Genomic DNA, 19,661 nt, shown 5'->3' on the forward strand with positions numbered 1-19,661 from the left:
AGATGCATTTGTCTCCAGATCAGCCCTGTATCAGACATCGCAGCCAGGTGGAGAGTGAACCAACCAGTGGGGTGTTTGAGTGAAAAACTCTGCCTTTCAAAGAAACATTTTTTCAGACAAAAAATAATAATAATAATAAAAGAAACAACTAAATTTTCCCGAAAGCCCCCTCAGGCAGAGGAGGAAAAAAAATGAGAAGGCAAGGAGAGGCAAAACAATCCCACAGCATACCTGGGAAAATACAAGATGGCCCCAGGAAACCAAAGGCCATTAGCCTTTTTTTCTTGCGCTGTATTTACTTATTTAAAAGTCAGAGTTATGGACAGAGAGATTTACAGAGAGAGAGATGTTCCATCTGCTGGCTCACTCCCAGGATGACTGCAGCAGCCTGAGCTGGGCCAAGGTGATGCCAGGAACCAGCAGCTTCCTCCAGGTCTCTCATGTGGGCAACAGGAACCAGGTGCTTGGGTCATCTTCTGCCTTTTCCAGGTACATCATCAGGGAGCTAGATCAGAAGTGGAGCAGTACCAACCTCAGATGCCAGGGCTGCAGGCAGTGGTTCCAATTATTAGGCCACAAAACCAACCCCCATTAATCCTGGTTAATTTTAATTAATTTGAAAGACAAAGTTACCCAGAAGGAGAGAGATTGAGAGAGATCTTCTACACACTGGTTCACTCTCCAAATGGCTGGAACAGGCAGCAGGCAGCCAGAAGTCAGGAATCCAGAACTCCATCCATGTTAGTGAGAGTGGTCCAAGCATTTGGGACATCTTCCACTGCCTTCCAAGGCACATTAAAGGGGAACAGAGTGAAAAATAAATAAATAAAATGGAAATATAGAGAAAACAAAGGTTCCTATGCCCAAAAAATGAATTATGTGACAGGGATGCTTATTTTAACTATATAATGCTTATTTTAACTATATTCATCTTTCTATAAACTTTATTAAGGTAGAACATATGTGAAACGGTCTAGCACAGTAGCCTAGTGGATCCCATATGGAATCCGGTCCGTATTCCGACTTCTCCACTTCCCTTCCAGCTCCCTGCCTGTGGCCTAGGAAAGCAATAGAGGATGGGATAGGACACTGCATCCATGTGGTAGACCTGGAAGAAACTCCTGGCTCCTGGCTTCGGATTGGCTCAGCTCCAGCCAGGGCAGCTACTTGGGGAGTGAACCAGAGTGAACCAGTGGACAGAAGATCTTTCTCTATATCTCCTTCTCTCTGCATATCTACCTTTCCAATAAAAAATAAATCTTTAAAACAAACTGCACCCTTTTTAAGTGAGTCATGTGTGCATGTTACCAACATCCTAATAAAGATACAGAATATTTGCATCATCAAAAGAGGGAGGGCAGTATCAGAAGTAGATCAGCTGAATTCAATCAGCATTCTGACTGGTACAGCAGGAAGCAGCTTCACACACTGAACCACAACACCAGACCCCACTAACCTTCAGCATTGTTAGAGGTCAGAGACCATATCCATGTAAAACCAGGAAATCTAAAAGTGCACATCTGCTAGCATCCCTAGGTCAAACCACCAAGCTGTGAACTCAACACAGTCCTAATGAAGCTCTTTGATTCAGAATTTCACAAAGTCACTTTGCCAGCCTGCAAATGCCATCCCTTCTTCTTTCCTTGAGAGATTTAAATCCCCCCCTCAACAAAGTTTCCTAGCAACCATAACATGGCAACCAAGGCCGTGTCTTACGCCCTTGGAACCAGCCTCCCCGCAGCACTGGAACTCCCAGCTGTCTTAGCTGTGGGGCTGTGCCCCAGAATGTCTGATGGGGAGAGTAGGAGGAAGCCGTCTCCAGGGCTGCCATAAAGACAAGGTCCAGTATTAGAGAGGGCAAGATTCCAGTTACCAGGGGGCATGGGGGAGGGCGGGGGCATAAATTTATTTTTCCTGATGTGGTTGAGATTAGCAACTGCTGCATCGCAGCCTGAGAACATAGAATTATGGCAATTAAAATGCAGAGGCCGGCCTGAGGAAAGAGTCGAGGTCTCCTCACCCGGAAGAGCCACATTGACTGATGCAGGTGTAAAGAATGGGCAGCAAAGTGGCATCAGCGAGGTCTCTGGCACTAAGCCTCCAAACTGATCACAAAATTCATCCAGTTTGAGCATTGCTGAGGAGAAAGAACTGACTACTTGAGCTGAAACTGTGGTCACAGCTCACACACCTCGAGGTCACTTGGTTTGATACAAGTGGTGAGGTCACTTGTATCAAGGCCAAGGCCACAGGCAGCATCAACTGCAAATTAATGCAATTAATTACTGAGGGCAGGGGGAGGGAGAGGAACTCACCGGGTCAACTTACAAAATTCATTTTTAAGTTATTAATTCATGAAACTGTTTAGTTCAATGAAAACCATAGTTGTGAGTCTTTAATTTCTTAAATGACAATGAAATGCTAAAGTTCAACCGGTGCAGTTGCAGCATTGAAATTATACTTTCTAATCACAGATTTCCAGAAGAGATCATTAATTATTCTTACACAGATAAAACTTTCCTAAAGCGTCCCAGGAGACATGGCACCGTATTAAGAACTGTTTTCAATGCTCCATAAACAACAGAAGGGGAGGAAGCAAAGCTGAGGGGGAAGGAGAGGCCTTCGGTGACACAGTCACGGGGCAGGCAAGGGCACGAGCAGGTAGGAATCCTGAGACACCCTTGCCTCAGCTGCAGTACCTGGGCTCCACCCGGCCTCCACCTCTGCTACCAGCTTCCAGCTAACACTGGAAACAACAGCTCGGGTCCGTAACACTCAGGCAGGTCACCCTGGGTGGGTCACTAGGCTGCAGGTTTCACCCTGTCCCAACCTTAGGTGCCAGGGATATTTTTTTGTCTTGTGTCTACTGCTCTGGGTCTCTGCTTTTCAAAAATCTGAAATTTTAAAATGAAATAATCATTAGCAATATCCTGCCATGATTATGCATGCAGAAGTCCTAAATGCCTGAAATAATCCGGGCATTTTCTAGGGGTCCCAGCACAGCAGCCGAGTAGCTAAAATCCTTCCTTGCACGTGCCAGGATCCCATATGGGCGCCAGTTCAAATTCCAACAGCCCCGTTTCCCATCCAGCTTCCTGCCTATCTCCTAGGAAAGCAGTGGAAGATGGCCTAGAGCCTTGGGGCCCTGGAAGAAGCTCCTGGCTCCTGGCTTCAGATCAGATTAGCTCTGGCCGTTGCAGCCACTTGGGGAGTGAAGCAGTGGATGGAGATTCTTCCTCTTTGTCTCTCCTCTCTGTGTATCTGCCTTTCCAATAAGAATAAATAAATCTTTCTTTAAAATTTCTTTATTCAAAGTGAATCTTGAATAATTCCAGCTCAAGAAAAATAATCAAAAGCTAATGCCACAAGATGGCACACATTCAAATATCCAGAAAACACAAGCTCCTTTATCAAGAAATTTAAATGTGTGATATTTAAGAGTAATTGTGCCCTTTAAATGCTGGTTTCTCCAACCCAGTCAGATGGATGCTGGGCTTTGCCACGGGGGACTTTGTCCTAGAGGACTGCTCTGCGCTCTACTGGACACTGTGTCTCACAGTGTCTGCCTCTACGTCCCAGACACCAACAGAAACTTCCAGATGGTGGCAATCAAGAAAATATCTCCAGACACCGCAAAATGTCCCCTGGAAGGCAAAATTGAGAACCTATGCCCTCAGGCAACAGAGCAACAACAACTGAAAAAAAATTTTTCTATCACCTATTAACCATTTAACATCCCAAAGCTGATATGCAAAGAGAGCTGGCTCACAGGCACACTACACTACAAATGTTTCCTTCAACCAAGTTTTAATAACTAAATAAAACAATGGAGTCACTCGCAGTTTATTAAGTCAACGAAGTCCTTTCCGTACCTCGTAACTCAGTTGTGCCAGAAGAACCAGAACACCATAAAAATCAAATGTAAAGCTAACCAATCACCTAGCCAAGGAATGGAAAAGATGGACAGATTCATAACGAACGAAGCATTGGATGTTCTGCTTTCAAAAGCAAATGACACGCAAAGGACAGCATCAAGAAGAGAAAACTGACAGCCCACAGAACATAGAAAAGTCTGCAAATCAAAAAGCAGCTTCAAAAACTTCACGGAAAATGCATATCATGAATTTCAAATTTTTGCACCAGGCTAATCTTTCCATTCCATTTTTCCACTACCTTTCTTTTTTTTTTTACTTTGAAGATTTATTTATTTTATTACAAAGTCAGATATACAGAGAGGAGGAGAGACAGAGAGGAAGATCTTCCGTCCAATGATTCACTCCCCAAGTGAATGCAATGGCCGATGCTATGCCGATCCGAAACCAGGATCCAGGAACCTCTTCTGGGTATCCCACATGGGTGCAGGGTCCCAAGGCTTTGGGCCATCCTGGACTTCTTTCCCAGGCCAAAAACAGGGAGCTGGATGGGAAGTGGAGCTGCCGGGTTTAGAACCTGCGCCCATATGGGATCCCGAGGCGTTCAAGGCAAGGACTTTAGCCGCTAGGCCACACTGCCGGGCCCTCCACTAGCTTTCTGAAGCCCTTTTCTCTCTTAAGAAACTTGTTTCTAGAATACACAAAGAATTCTAACTTAAAAAAAAAAACTCAATTGAAAAACAGGCTCAGGATTTGATCAGATGTTCTCCCAAGAAGACAGACCATCAGTTAGCACATGAGAAGTGACTGCTGCCTAAAGAGACTGCAGATCACACACACAGGGACACACCTCTCTCATGCTACAATGGTTACAACCCAAAGGTCACACAAAAGCCAGCAGCATTACGGTGCAGCATGTCAAGCTGCCATCTGCTACAAAGGCATCTTGTATCAGAATGCTGATTAAAATCCTGGCCGCTATGCTCCTGAATCAGCTCCTGGCTAATGTGCCTGGGAAACCAGCTAAATATGGCCTACACGCTTGGGCCCCAGCTACCCATGTTGGAGACCCTGATGGAGATTCCAGTTCCAGTCTTCAGCCTGGCCCAACTCTGGCCATGTGGCCATTTTGGGAATGAACCACTAGAAAGCAGATAACAAACCAGCTCGCTCACTTACTTCTCTGCCTGACCATTTCTGTCATTTTTGCCTTTCATATAAATAAACCTGTTCGCTAAAAAAGAATTGAAAACTAGGTGGTCAAACAAATATTTAGACACTAGTGCTCAAAGTAAAATAACCAAAATGTGGGATGGGTAGAATCCCAACATGAGCCAACTGAAAATGAACAAAATGTGGTGCACCCACATTTAGAACATCATTCAGCCCTAAAATGGTAGAATATTGGGGATGGAGCTGGTATGCTCACACAGCAAGCTAATCCCTTATCCAATGGTTCCCAGCACCCATATGGGCAGCCGGTTCATGTCTCGGTTCATGTCTCAGCTGCTTCAATATCCATTCAGCTCTTTACTTATAGCCTGGGAAAGCAGAAGAGGATGGCTCAAGTTCTTGGAACCCGATACCCATGAGGGAGACCCAGAAGAAGCTCCTGGCTCCTGGCTTCAGATCAGCTCAATTCTGGCCATTGAGGAATTTGGAGGGGTAAATCAGCAAATTGAAGACCTGTCTTTCAAATAAAAATAAATAAATCTTTTAAAAATGAAAATAAAAATTTTAAAAGGTAAGAGTACTAAAAAATGCTAACATACGATTCCTGAAAACATTCTGCTAAATAATCAACAATAAAAGCAATAAAAAAACAAATAAACAAGGGCTACCTAGCATGTGATTCCATTTAAATGCAATGCTACAGAGGCAGAAAATAGACGAGTGATTGAAGGAGCAGGGGAGGGAAATGACTGCCAATGGGTACAAGTTTTTCTTTTTTTAAAGACTGATTTGAAAGAGTTAGACGGAGAGACAGAGAGAGGATATGTCCTTCCACTGGTTCCCTCACCAAATGGCCACAATGGCCAGAGCTGGGCTAGTCCAAGCCAGGGTCACCCACGTGGGTGCCAGGGCCTGCTTCCTCAGGCCAAGCAGGGAGCTGGATGGGAAGTACAACAGTCAGGACACAAGCCCATACGGAATGGCAGTCACCACCATACTTGCCCCACAGGTTTTTCTTTTGGGAATGATAGAAATGTCCTCAAACTGACTTTGATGGTTGCATAACTCTTTAAAGATACCAAAAAGGAAGATATAACTGAATTATATACTTTAAAAAGAGGCAATATGTATGCAATGTGATTATCTTAAAGCTGTAACAAAAATCAAAATGCCCTCTGGACAATGCATAGAAGTTTCAATCACAATTGTAGAAACAAAATGTAACAACAAAACATAAACATTATAACAAACCCTGACAAGAAAGGCAGATCAGGACAACATTCTCATTTTTAAAAATGTATTTCTTTTTATTTCAATGTCAGAAATACAGAGAGTAAGAGTGAGGTCTTCACTCACTTTTTCACTTACTCACAACGGCTGTCAAAGCCAGAGCTGGGCCGATCCAAAGCCTGGTGCCTAGAGTTTCTTCCGGGTCTTTCCCGTGGTTGCAGAGGACTTTGGGCCAACTTCCTCTGCTTTCCCAAGCTATAAGCAGGGAGCTAGATGAGGAAGAGGAGCGGGCAGAACATAAACCAATGCCCATGTGCAGTGACAGCGCTTGTAAGTGGAGGGTAAGCCAGTTGAACCATGGCAGTGGCCCCAGAAACTCCAAAGGTTAACGGCATTCAGAAGTGAGGCTTTAAGTTGGTCACATAGCATACATTTTGCCTCTTTTTAAAGAATATAATTCAGTGCTTTTTTGTTTTTTTTTTCAGTGTGTTTAAAGAGTTGTACAACCATCAAATATATAAAGATAACAACTACAAGACCTCAAAGCAAAACTAAATGAAAGTGATTGTTTCTGGAGCACACAGGACAGAGTGGGATTTAGAGAGGGGCCAGGAGACTGTTAACTTAGCTCATGGCACATCTGTTCCATGAGCTCCTTAGTGCCTCAAAGAATGAGCAGGCTGCATATCACTTTAAGAATCAAATTAAGCTCCACATTACCTGGATTAAAAAATCTGCACGACATACAAATACACTTTATGACTGAAAAATATTACACTGGACTATCCTTACCGTGTGAAAACATGATTTAAATGTCGAAACACAAGCAACCGACTCTAGGTTAACAGCCAAAGGTGGCAGCGGGACAATAGATGATGGGGCCTCAGAAAGTTCCTAGAAATGTGCTCTTAGGAAAAAGTGATGCTCAGGACCATGTCAGAGTGCCTGAGTTCAAGTCGTAACAACCCCCAGACTCCAGCATCCCACTATAGCATCCTACTAGTAGGTATCTTGAGAGGCAGCAGGTGAACAGCTCAACCAGTTGGCTCTCTGCCACCCACGTGGGAGACACAGATTGACTTTCTGGCTTCTGGCTCTCATCTGGCCCGCCCCAGCTAGTATGGGCATTTGGGGAATGAACCAGTGTGCTACAGATCACAGATCTCTCTCTCTCTCTCTCTCTCTCTCTCTCACTCACATACACACACCCTCTCTACCTTTCAAATAAATAAAAAGTAACCAATTCAAAAAGTTTCTACACCTGGATTTTAAATGTTTTGCATCAAAGTAAATGTAATGCTTTAGTTTCTTTATTCCACAAGTTTTTTTGAAGTACCTTCAGGTGCCAGATTCTCACAAAAGAAATCTCTATAAAATTGTGTGTCAAGCAGACAGTGGAAATGATCATAAGGTCAAGAGTGGCACATCATAATGACATTAAAAAATCCCCCCCAAAAAAATTAAAGTTGAAAAAAATTAACATTCAAAGAACATTTCAGATGAAAGAACATGTGGTGTTCTCCCAGACTGATCATTCAGGTGCACCCAGAAACTCACCTGAGGAAGGGAGAAAAGGCTCACCCCCCAGAACGCAGCAGAACCTGCCAACAAACATACACATTTATGTAAAACATGGTCAGAATTACAATGGGGACTCAAGATCATGTGAGGACAAAGAGAATGTCTGATGCTAGAATTCCTAAGGATGCAGGAAACAACAAAACCAGAAGTGCCCTACCAGGTACCGCAGAGAGCTCAGGGCCTGCCAGCTAAGCCAGCCCCTGTGATTCAGAGGTAGTCGCTATGTCCTGCTTAAAAAAACATCCCAGGTGAGCTGAACACAATGGCTCACTGGCAAAATCCTTGCCTTGCAGATGTCGGGATCCCATAGGGGCACAAAATCCTGTCTAGGGTATTCCACCTCCCATCCAGCTCCCTGCTTGTGGCCTGGGAAAGTAGCAACAGATGGACCAACACCTTGGAACCCTGCACCTGTGTGGGAGACTCCTGACTTCAGACTGGCTCAGCTCTGACTATTGTGGCCACTTGGGGAGTGAACCAGCGGATGGGAGATCTTTCTCTTTGTCTCTCCTCTCTGTAAAGCTGACTTTCCAATAAAAATAAATTGTACAGGGAAAAAAAAAAAGTTTACAAAACTTCCCAGGTATTACTGCCCCAAAACACCGTGATGTTTTGCAAGGGGGTGGAGAGCAGAGTCTTGCAAAGACAGAAACTACACATTTCTTCAGTTAGCTGGACCAGCTCCTGGTTAATTCCCAAACCAAGCCAAGTCCCCAGAAGGTTCTGGCGAGAATAAACCCCATGGGTGTGAACCTCTGGAAAATGCCCAAAGAGTACCCAGGAATTAGTCAGGAGTCCCACCTCACCCAGACTGGAGACCATCGCTCTCCTGAAATGCAGCAGGGTCCCCTTTGCCCTGCCCAGGTGGTCCAGCTGAGTCCACAAGAGATCCTGTCCCCAGAGCTGCACGGGGCCCTGGGACACTCAAGCCCTGGGCTTCCAGCCCTCCCCAGCAAGGATCTGGCGGGAGAGGGGGGGAGGTACCACAGGACAAGGCTGGGAGGAAAGCCAGGCTTGCCAAGGCTCTCTGACCCAGCCTGCACAGCCCTCAGGCGTCAGCCAACCTCCCAGTACTTCTGCTGGCAACTTCCCCCTGACACCTCTGCAGGGAGGGTCCCAGTCCCTTCCTCATCCTGACCTCTCTGCCCAGGGATGTCCAGCTGGCTCACTGGGACTCATTATCACCTCAGCATGGTGGGAAGAGCAGGAAACCAGGAGCAGGAAGGAGAACTGATCTATGTTTACAAGGTTAGCAAGTCTCCAAAGGAGGAGGACAGGAAGGTGGGGGGCAGGCAAGAGAGATGTCCTGGGAGGCAGATTTTCCTGCAGGATTTCTGGGCTCATCCCCCACCTGTCACCCACTCACCCCTTCTCCCCTAAGGCTGAGAACTGTTCCGCAGGATTCTCAGTCTCACCCCACCCATGCCGTCTCACCCAGGTTAAAGAATTGTTCTCTGGGCTTCCATAACGGGATCACCATAGCCTAAACTTCCATTTCCTCTGTGGCAACTCCACACTGGGACCCGCTGTCTCTCTTACACACCTGTATTCTAACCCATCCGAGCCCCAGTCACATTGCCTTCTTCATGAGCCCCATTGATGCCTGCAACCTTGCCTAGCACCAGCCCCTACAGCAATTGTTCTTTGCTCTACACACCTGTCTATTACAAAGCTTAATTCACAAACAGGGCACAGTGACAGATTTTTTAAAATAGTAACAAAACAGAAGTATGACAGTACAATGGAATACAAGGTCTCCCAAGCTCAGCAATTGCTTACTTCCAGAATTTTCCACTTAGTATCCTCACACTTTTGACCACAGAGTAACTGAAACCACAGGAAGCGAAACCACAGATAAGGGGTGGCTGTATTAGTATGTATAGAATCCCATGTTTCATAACATGGGGTTCTATAAAGGTAGAAGCTAGAATAAATAAGTGTTGCTTTTATAAAACCAAACACACTTCCTCCTCCTTTTTCTTCCCAGAAGTCTAAGCAGTCACCGGCAGAAAACATGAGGTGCTTTTCTGATTATCCCACAGTTTTGTCCAACGTCAACAACACCGACACCCCAATGTTCCCAATGGGAGCAATGAGTTTGCAACAAACCTCCAAGGACCTTGGCCCATTCTGAAGGTGAGTATGGGCAGGGCTAAAGAAGCTTCCTCCCACAGTTCTCCAATGAATCATCTCTCTTTGTTTTATATCCTTTGAATGCAGACAATGGACAGGCTCTCAGCTAGTGCCAGGTCTACACCCACAACCCTTTGCCTTGCTGCTTCGGCTGCAGGGACCTGACACCCCACCCCATCTGCACTAGCAAAACAGCCTCAAGGTCTTCTAGAACAATCTCACAACACTGGAGGAAGAACCTCTCCCATGTTTCAGACCCACAGTCTAGGCCCTCAAGAATGTCTTACTGGTGCCCCCAGGGACTCAGAGAAAGGGAAAGGCTTGTGCTGGAGAGGTGTGGGGTAGAGGGTAGGGGGAATGCAACTTCTTGTATCTTTTTACAATGCAACATTGTGTTATTCTTAGGACACTCTGCTCCCTGCTTTTTTTCTGAGTGCCGCCTTTATTTTTTGGTGTAATTCTTTTTCAATAAGTGACGCAGTCTATAGCAATGATGAGACTATTTTCCTTTTCAAAGAGACATTCGGTTACTTGAAAAGTAGTGTTACAGAGGGTGAGATAGAGATCTTCCAACTATTGGTTTGTTCCCCCAAAAAGTCAATCTGACCCAGCCAATATTTGGGGTCTGAAACTCCTCCTGGGTCTCCCTCATGGGTGACAGGTTTTAAGCACTTGGGCCATCTTCCACTGCTTTCCCAGGAACATTATTAGCAGGGAGTTGGATCAGAAGTAGAACAGCCAAGGACTCGAACTAGTGCTCAGACAGGATGCAGCTTAACCAGCTGCACTACAGTGTTCCCAATATTTTCTTAAAAAAAAAAAAAAGAAGTTATAATGTACATAAAATAGAATAGGAGCTGGAGTGTTAGTGTAGCAAATAAAACCACTGCCTGCAACACAGGCATTCCTATCCCAGTCCTGACTATTCTATTTCCAATCCAGCTTCCTGTTAAGACACCTGGGAAAACAGTGGAACATAGCCTAAGTGCTTGGGCCTCTGCAGCCCTATGGGATATGTCGATGAAGCTCCTAGCTTCAGCCTGGCCCAGCCCTGGCTGTGGCAGCCATTTGTGGGAGTGAACAAACAGAAAAATTGTCCCCTCTCTCCCAGTCTCTCTGCAACTCTTTAAAAGAAATCTTAAAAAAAAAAAACTAAACTCTCTCTATATATATATATATAATATACGCATATGATATATATCATATGTATGATACACACACACATACATATGAGAGAGAGATGCAAAAATCTTAAGCTTGGGATTGTAAGACTGAAAGTTTACCCAGTCCTCAGAAATCAGATTTTTCTGGTCCTGTATTGCAGGGGGAAAGAAAAAAAAAAAAAAAAGGACAGAGGGGCAGACATTGTGGTAAAGTGGGATAGACGCATAATGAAGTGTTGGTTTTAGGAGCAGCTACTGCATACACTTTTTTTTCAAGATTTGTTTTTCTGAAAAGCAGAGTTACTCAGAGAGCTCTTCCATCCACTGGTACACTGAATGGCCGTAACAGCCAGGCCTGGGCTGAACTCAAGTCAAGAACCAGGAGCTTCATCCTGGTCTTGCATATGGGTATAGGAGCCCAAGGATTTGAGCCATCCTCCACTGCTTCCCAGGTGCATTAGCAGGGAGCTGGGAAAGAAGTGTAATAGCCAGGAACAGCATCACAGGTGCCTTCACCCACTATACCCCACACCAGCCCCAATGGCACCCTTCTGACCCAGCTTCTTGCAATGTATTTGAGAGGCAGCAAATGATGTCCCGTGTGAGTTCCAGCCACTCACAAGGAAGCCATGGGCTCAGTGGCTCCTAACGTGGGCCTGCCATGCTAGTCCCGGCTGCTGCATGCATTTGGGGAGTGAACCAACAGATCAAAGATAGCTCTCTTCCTCCCTCCCATCCTCCCTGCCTTTGCATTAAATCAATCTTTTAAAAAAAAGAAACACACTCAGAAACATAACTTCTACCCATTTGCCAAATATAGAAAGGAAAATGTACATGTATAAACGTGAACTTGTGGTTATGCATACGAACACGAACACAGATGTGCACACACACAGATGCAGTTAAAATTTTTTTTTTCTCATGAAATCAAATCACTGGAGATGGTGCAAATAAAGATCTTTCTCACCCACAGGGCTGAGCGGGGTGTTCAGTAGCCTCCAAGGGCTCTTGAGGACTGCCCAGGGGAACCACATTCAGTCCTGGGCTCCTGACCCAGCGGAAGCACCCTCTGCACCCCACGGCCTCTGTGAAAAGCTTAGAAGTGATTCCTACACTCTCACTCTGGCCCTCATTCAGGAAACCCTAAACTCACACTGCCCAACTATTAAAATGTGATCCCATATGAGCTGTGTGTCCTTCATACAGCCTGGCTCCTCAGAAGGCAGGAGGCACACACAGGAGGCCCACAGCCAGGATAGCCCTGGGAATGCCTGGGGTCCCCCAGACTCTCCCTCCCCCCAGCACAGCTGGAATCTGGGGGCAGGGGGTCAGAGGAGGAGGGGACAAGAAACAAATGCTAAGAGTTCCCTCCCACCCACCCCCCCTTGAAAGAGTATTAGAGTGGAGTTAAATTGTCAGCTAATGAGATTTCCTGGCCACGTGCTCCCTTTTAAGTCTAGGCCCCCAGTGGATTTGCCCCTTCAGACACAGCAGGGGGCCAAGAGGCCTTCAGCATCCCAGAGGGCCACAAAACTCCCAAAACAAGTATTTGGGAAGGCCTGGCCTGCTGGCTGTGCTGCCACTTTGAACAGCTTATTCAACAGTGTATGAAAGGATACCCAGTGGAATGTGAGGGGCCAGGAGGAGCCAGTCCCCCAAGGGAGGGGAGGGGGAAGGAGTGAGGGCAGTCCCCCAGGGCCTGGGCTAACTCGGCTCAGCCCAATGCCTACAAGGCACTCTCCCCGTCTGTTTGCTTGTTTTGGCTGGCAAAAGCCCCCGAGGTCTACATTCAAAGGACCTAGCTCAATAATTTGCCCCAATGGGCAAAAAAGTGTTAAAACAGGAGGCATTTTTTTTCCATGTAATATCTTTGTGGTCAAGCCCCTAAGGTGGTCTTTTTTGCCCTGTTTCTCTGACTGTGAGTGGTTATTTCTCTCTCCCTCTTTTTTGGGGATTTGGTTTTTTCTTCTACGTCATCATGCCATCTTCCCTGGGCTGCCTCAAGGAAACCAGCACCCCAGAGCTGGGAGCACCAAGGACAGGCGATCCAAATATCCTGACAGCATTCTGAAGACATAGAATGAAATCCACCCTCCTTCCCTACCTGCCTGGCTTAGTCAGCAGCCTCTCCCCTACACCCCCAAGTTTACTTTCCTCCATTACAAGATAATTTCTTAACAACTCTGCTGCCTGCCAGTCAAAGGCACACTTCCTGGAGGAACCCTTCACAGGGGCGCACAAAAGAGCGGTTGACCCAGCTTCTGGGGACTAGACAGAGCTTTCATTCCACCTCTGACAGGAGTATGGCTCCTGGCGGCCAGGTATCCCCAGCTTTGTTCAAACCTCCCTCCATCCCCGAGGAAAGCTCAGCAGCAGCCGTTGGTCCACCGGCAACCACCTCCCACTGCTGGGGGACCGGGACTCCCCCATCAAGGCCAGTCTGGGCCTCTGTATGTTGGTGGAGGAGGAAGGAACAGACTAAACACCTTCTACGAACTCCAAGGCACGAGGAGGCGCTGCGAGCGTTTAGATAAGTACCATGAAGCAGAGAACCACGGAAAAGCACGTTCTGGGGGGCAGCCTGACGACGGCAGCCCCTTTGCTCCTTTTCTAATGAATTGGGTGGGGGCTGCAGCAGCGGGGAAGGCAGAACCAGGAAGAGACCGGGGACTACCAAGGTCACAGAGTTCCCACCCCAACAGAATCAGCACCGCTGCCAGCACCTCCTGGCCCCTTCCACCAGCGGTGTACAAATGAAGGAAGCCACAACCGACGATACCTATCATGCCCACTGGACACACGCGCCAACTCAGACGCAGGGGACTGCACAGTTGCATCCGAATCACCCCGTTTGCGAGTGACCCTACGCAGGCACTGGAACCTGGCTTTGGTTCAGACCTCGGCGCCCCACGGGCTAGACAGTTTGGCCTCCAGCTCCAAGCGTGCGCCCAGAAGTCGGCCCGTCACGGGGAAGCCTTGGGGATCGCCCGGGCTGCCGGACCGCACAGCTGCTCAGCGAGCCTGCGTGGATTGGACCGTGTTCCCCTCGTGCGCGCCCTTCCACACAGCAAGCGAAGGCAAGCTCGGTATCTCCCTGTTCTGACCCGGAGCACGGAGGGGAAGCCTGAAGGAGATGACTGAAAGGCAGCGAGCGTGGCTGGGTCAGCGTCCCGAAGGCTGTCAACATGGACCGGGGTGACTCCAGGTGCAGGGGTGCCCGCTGAGTCGGCATCTTCTCCCCCGGAGCGTCGCTCACGGGAGCCAGAAGAGGGGGTGTCACCTGACAGCGTGCACCAACTTCTCCCGGCGCGCAGGGGACCCGCAACAGCCGCAGGGGCCGGGGGGAGCGCGGCGCAGCTCTCGCCCAATGGCGAGATCCGTAAACAAAAGCGTGCCCCACGCGGGTTCCCCAGCCCGGCAACAAGCCACACGGTGCAATAGCTCTGGAACAGCACAGCCGACCAAGAGGCGGGGATCGAGTCTGCAGCGGGCACCCAGCACACGGCCCGCGCGCGCCGGACCCCCTCCGCCTGGACGCGGCATTGTCTGCAAGCACCCGCAGGAGCTCGCTCTGCACGCCCCCTTCCAGGCCCACCACAGATCTCCCCAGCACCACCAGCAGCAGCAGCGCACCGGGCCTGCGTGCCCGCCCCACCGGCTCCCCAAGCCCCGACACTGATCGCCAAGGTGAGCGAGCGCCCTAGGCAGCGTGGTCGATGAGCCAAGGCCCCGGAGATGCCCAAGTCTGGGGCCGAGACGCACGCAGGGAGCACAGCGCCCGCCCCGAAGTTGACACAATCTGCCCGCAGAGGACGAACGAAGCTCGGCGACGCCGCGGTCCGCGCCCACCCCGCGGCGGGGCAAGACCGCAAGCCCAACGCCTGATACTGGCGCTCCCGCCGCCGGCGTCGCCACCCGGGCGGGCTGCGCGCTCTCGACCCGCAACCGCCCCTTCCCCTCACCCAAGTGTTGCACGCGGAAACAATACGACGAAAAGCCGGCCGAGGTGAAGGGGGAGCTAGGACCCGCCGGGAGCCCCCTGTGTGCGGGAGACCCGGGCAGGACTCGCCCGCTGCGGGCATCCTCGCCGCCGTCCCTGCGGTGGGCGAGCGGTTCCGGGCAGACGGGCCCCTCTACCCGCCTCTCTGCTCCCCCGAGCCTGCGGGACTCACCCGTGACGTGCGCCCGGGACCTCCGCGACGGCGCCGGGCACAATGCGGGGCCGCCGGGCCCCCGGGGCTGCGGACGCCGAGGCGGACGCCGAGCCGGTCGCGGCGCTGCAGAGCTGCGCGCCCGACGGCGGCGGCGCTGCGCTGGCCGGCCTCGCTCGGGCCCGCTCGCCGTCTGCCAATGGGATCTGTCAGGTCGCCTCAGCCCCGCGGCCTCGGGGGCGGAGCCGCGGGCGCCCGTGGGAACCCGAGCTGCGATTGGGGCCGCCGACGATCGCTCCTCCTCGGGCTGGCCAATCCGCGGCGGCGGAGACGGGAGCGGGGCGTTCGGAGTTGGGGCTGGAGTGTGACAACAGGCGCACGCTTGGCTCTACCTGGCGCCGCGTCCCAGTCCCCCGGCCTCGCCGTGTGGCCGGGGCTGCTGCGGCGGCGGCGCGCTCAGGCGAGGCTGCCCGCCTGGAGGCTCCGGCCGCGCGGCCCGGACAGACCGCGGGAGAAGGCGGCCGAGGGGCGGCGGGCCGGGGACCGGCGAGGGAGCCCCTAAACAAAGCAGCTTGGGGGCGGACCGAGCGGCCTCCCCCCCTCCTGATGCAATAGGCCCGCGCGGCTGCCCGTCAGCCGGCCGAGGTGGAGGTAGCCAATGACGTGCACAGAAGGAGCTCGAGTTGGCGCGCGCGCGCGGCTCGGCGTCCGTGGGATTGGTCGGAGGTAAAGGATTTTCCTGCCACCTAAGGCGAAGAGGTAGGGGGAACGAGCTGAACGAGGGAAGCGGAGAGACCCACCCCACCCCCAAGAAAATGTTGTACCTGCGACACGTGGTCTGGCCCGGGAGGCGTGTGCCTGGCTCCTGGGGGAGACGGGAACTTTTATCCCACAGTGCCTTCGTGGGTGCGGGAGGATGGTAGGTGCTCACCAGGGCCCCCGGGAGACTGACCTGAAGGCAGGGGTCGTGAGCTCCGCCGGTGTCCTCCGTGGCTGCCCGCCTCTCGCCAGGCGGTCAGCAACCCCAGCCCCCAGACGCTGGCTAGGGAGACTCCAGCGGAACCTCTTGGTTACTCCCCTGCCGTAGCTGGCTCTTGATCAGACTGGGAAAGGGAGATGGTGCTGGTGCCCTGGTTCCTTTGGCCTGGTCGCCACAGGGCTGGGAAGGGCGCCCTGCACCCCAGCTGACAACAAAGAGGCCAACTAAACCGGAAAATGACCAGTGGTTCCTGATGACGCTTGCTGCCTAACCCATCTCTTCCAGACTTCCTCCTGTTCCACCCCTCGCCCTTGCCTCCTGCTAAGGTGCTTTCTCCAGTCTGCACCATGGTCCTTGTCGAAAGAGTAGAAGATTCTCCCTTTGCACTCTCGGCTTCTGGCCTCTGCCTTAAGCAACACACTCACCACCAAGCCTTTCCTTCATTTGACATTCTTACCCATGCTACAGGTCCCAAGTGTGTCCGGACTGTGGGCGTTTGCTGAACCACAGCTGTGCAGGGCAGGCTTAGATGCCTGCAATCTCGCATGCTGTGCCTTAACTTGGTGCTTAAAGTACTCCCTCCCCACCGGGAAGCCAGAATTGTAGCGCAGTACTCCGCATATTTCACCCCTGAATTATAGAAAGAGTCACGATGGGCCCAGTGTGATAGCCTAGTGGCTAAAGTCCTTTCCCTGCATGTGCCAGGATCCCATATGGGCTCTGGTTCCTACCTATCCCGGCTGTTCCACTCCCCATCCAGCTCCCTGCTTGTGGCCTGGGAAAGCAGTCGAGGATGGCCCAAAGCCTTGGGACCCTGCACTTGGGAGACCTGGAAGAAACTCCTGGCTCCTGGCTTTGGATCAACTCAGCTCTGGTCGTTGTGGCCACTTGGGGAATGAATCATCAATCGGAAGCTCTTCCTCTCTGTCTCTCCTCTGTGTATCTGCCTTTCCAATAAGAATACATAAATCTTGATTTAAAGAGTCGTGATTATAAGCCAACGCTGTAAAGAAATACTTCCACTGGCTTTAACAGGTTGCTGCATCCCGTGCCACAGCACCTGGGTTTCAGTCCTTGTTCCGCCTCTGCCCGCAGCGCCCTGCTAATGCACATGGTGGGAGGGAGCAGGCGATGGTCAGGTGCTCAGGTCGGTCACACTGCCACCTATGCAGGAAACCCAGGCTGAGTTTCTGGCTCCTGTCTTTGTCCTGGCTCAGCCCCTAAATGCTGTAGTTACTTGGGGAGTGAATCACTGAATGAAAGATATCTCTCTTGCAGATAACGAAAATGAATAGTAAATAGGGCCTTTTTTAAATGAAATGCTTCTAGAACATCAACTTGAGGGGCATAGATAGGATCGTGGATCCTGAAGAGATGTCTCTACCAGCTTGCGTGGTAGTTATAAAAAGGAACCAAGAGGCCACAGTTGGGTTGTAACAGATTAAGCCACTGCTTACAACACCAGCAGCCTACATCAGAGTGCCGATTTGAGTCCCAGCCACTCCACTTCCAGTCTAGCTTCCTGCTGAGGCAAGTAGCAGATGCGGACCCAAGTACCTGGGCCCCAGCCATTCACCTAGGAGAACGGGATGGATTTCTTGGCCCCTGGCTCTGGCTTCAGCCTGGCCCAGCTCTGACTGTTTTGGACGTTTAGGGCATGAACCGGCAGATGGAGAAAATATCTTTCCTTCTCTATTGCTCTTTCAAATAGATACATCTTTTTCAACAAATAAGCAAAAGAAGACAAGGCTGGAAAATTTCCCAGAAGATCTTCTTTCAAAACCAATTTGAACTCAGCCAATACTCTAGTCAAGCTTCTTTGGAAAAATGACTTCTTTGTGATATTTTCCTTTTTTTTCTTTGAGATCTGCTGCTTGCTGCTTCACTCCCCCAATGGTTACAATGGCTAGGGCTGGGCCAGGCTGGAGTCAGGAACCTGGTACTCCACCCAGGCTTCCCAAGGGGCACAAGTGCTTGGGCCATCTTCTATTGCTTTCCCATGGGCATTAGCAGGAAGCTGAATCAGAAGTGGAGCAGGTAGAACTGAAGCTGACACCCATAGGGCAGCAACTTAGATAGCTATGCCACAATGCTGGCCCCTATGAAGATTTTCACACCAAGAGAAAAAACAATTACTTAGCCCGTTAACCAGCCACTTGGGGAAGGAAACATAGGAGTGTGTGTGTATAGATCCATGAAGACAAATGTATATACTTATTAAGCAATATGCATATTTGGAAATGAGCTGAGGACTTCTTCCTGAGGCTGTCAGAGCGTATTGGCTTCTGCTTAAAGGCAGAGACCCTGCAGAGCCAAGCTGCCTAGTTGTCTGGCTATGATTCGGGGCAGGTTCCTTCAGGCTCCTGTGCCTCTGTCCCCATTCTGGTAATAAGACTGGGCAGCTACTTCAAGGGTTGGAAAGAGAATGGGCAAGTTAATATTAGTGCTATGCATACACAGGTTACCAGCAAGGCATAGCATTACATCATGTTTGCTAAGTAAATAAACCCTCCCACCGGTCACTGGAGGCTAAGTTGGAAGGGAGGACTTGGGTCTCTTCCCTGTGACCTCTGAGAGCTGCTGCCTCGGGCCCTCCCACTGAGGAGGCGACAGTCTCCCAAGCCAAGCTTCAGATGAGTTCGCAAAGCACCCCTCTTTGAATACTTCTGTCCTAAGAAACTTCCGAAGTAGCTAAGAACCCGAAGCCTGGACTCAACCACACACCAGATCTGTAGCCTCGGCTCCTCATTTCTCGGAACAGGGCTAGTGCACCTGATCTAAAAAGATGTTGAGAGGTCACACATGGTGCTGGCTAGCAAGCTAACCCATCTGCTGTGCTGCATTCCTTATAGGTACCAGTTCAAGTCCCGGCTGCTCCACTTCTGGTCCAGCTCCCTGCCAGTGGCCTGGCAAAGCAGTGGAGGTTGACCCAAGTTCTTGAGCCCCTTGCACCTACATGGGAGACCAGAAAAAGTCCTTGGCCTTAGCATAGTAGTAGTTCACCTCTGGCCATTGCAGCCCTTCAGGTAGTGAACCAGCAGATGAAAGACTCTCTTATTTAAAAAATCTCTCTTTCAGGGACAGCATGGTAGCTCAAGAGGCTAATCTTCCACTTAAGAATTGCCAGCATAGAGATCTCAGAACCCCAACCATGAAGAGACTACGTCAGCCAGTGAATTCTGAATAGATTCCATCTTGGTTGGAATGGCAAGATTGGCAGCAATTCAGAACTGTTAAACTATCAAAACTGCTTGAGCAGGACCCTCGGAGCATGCCTCACATTGAGGACGTGGGATGGGAGAGAGGCTGGGTGGGGCTTCTCCCTTTGTTTCTCCCCTGACCCCAGATACATGGGGAACATGATGATATTAGTGTGGAA

This window comes from Ochotona curzoniae, unplaced genomic scaffold (genome assembly GCF_017591425.1).
Source record: "Ochotona curzoniae isolate NIBS_2020 unplaced genomic scaffold, NIBS_Ocur_1.0 contig_3498, whole genome shotgun sequence".
Classification (NCBI taxonomy): Eukaryota; Metazoa; Chordata; class Mammalia; order Lagomorpha; family Ochotonidae; genus Ochotona; species Ochotona curzoniae.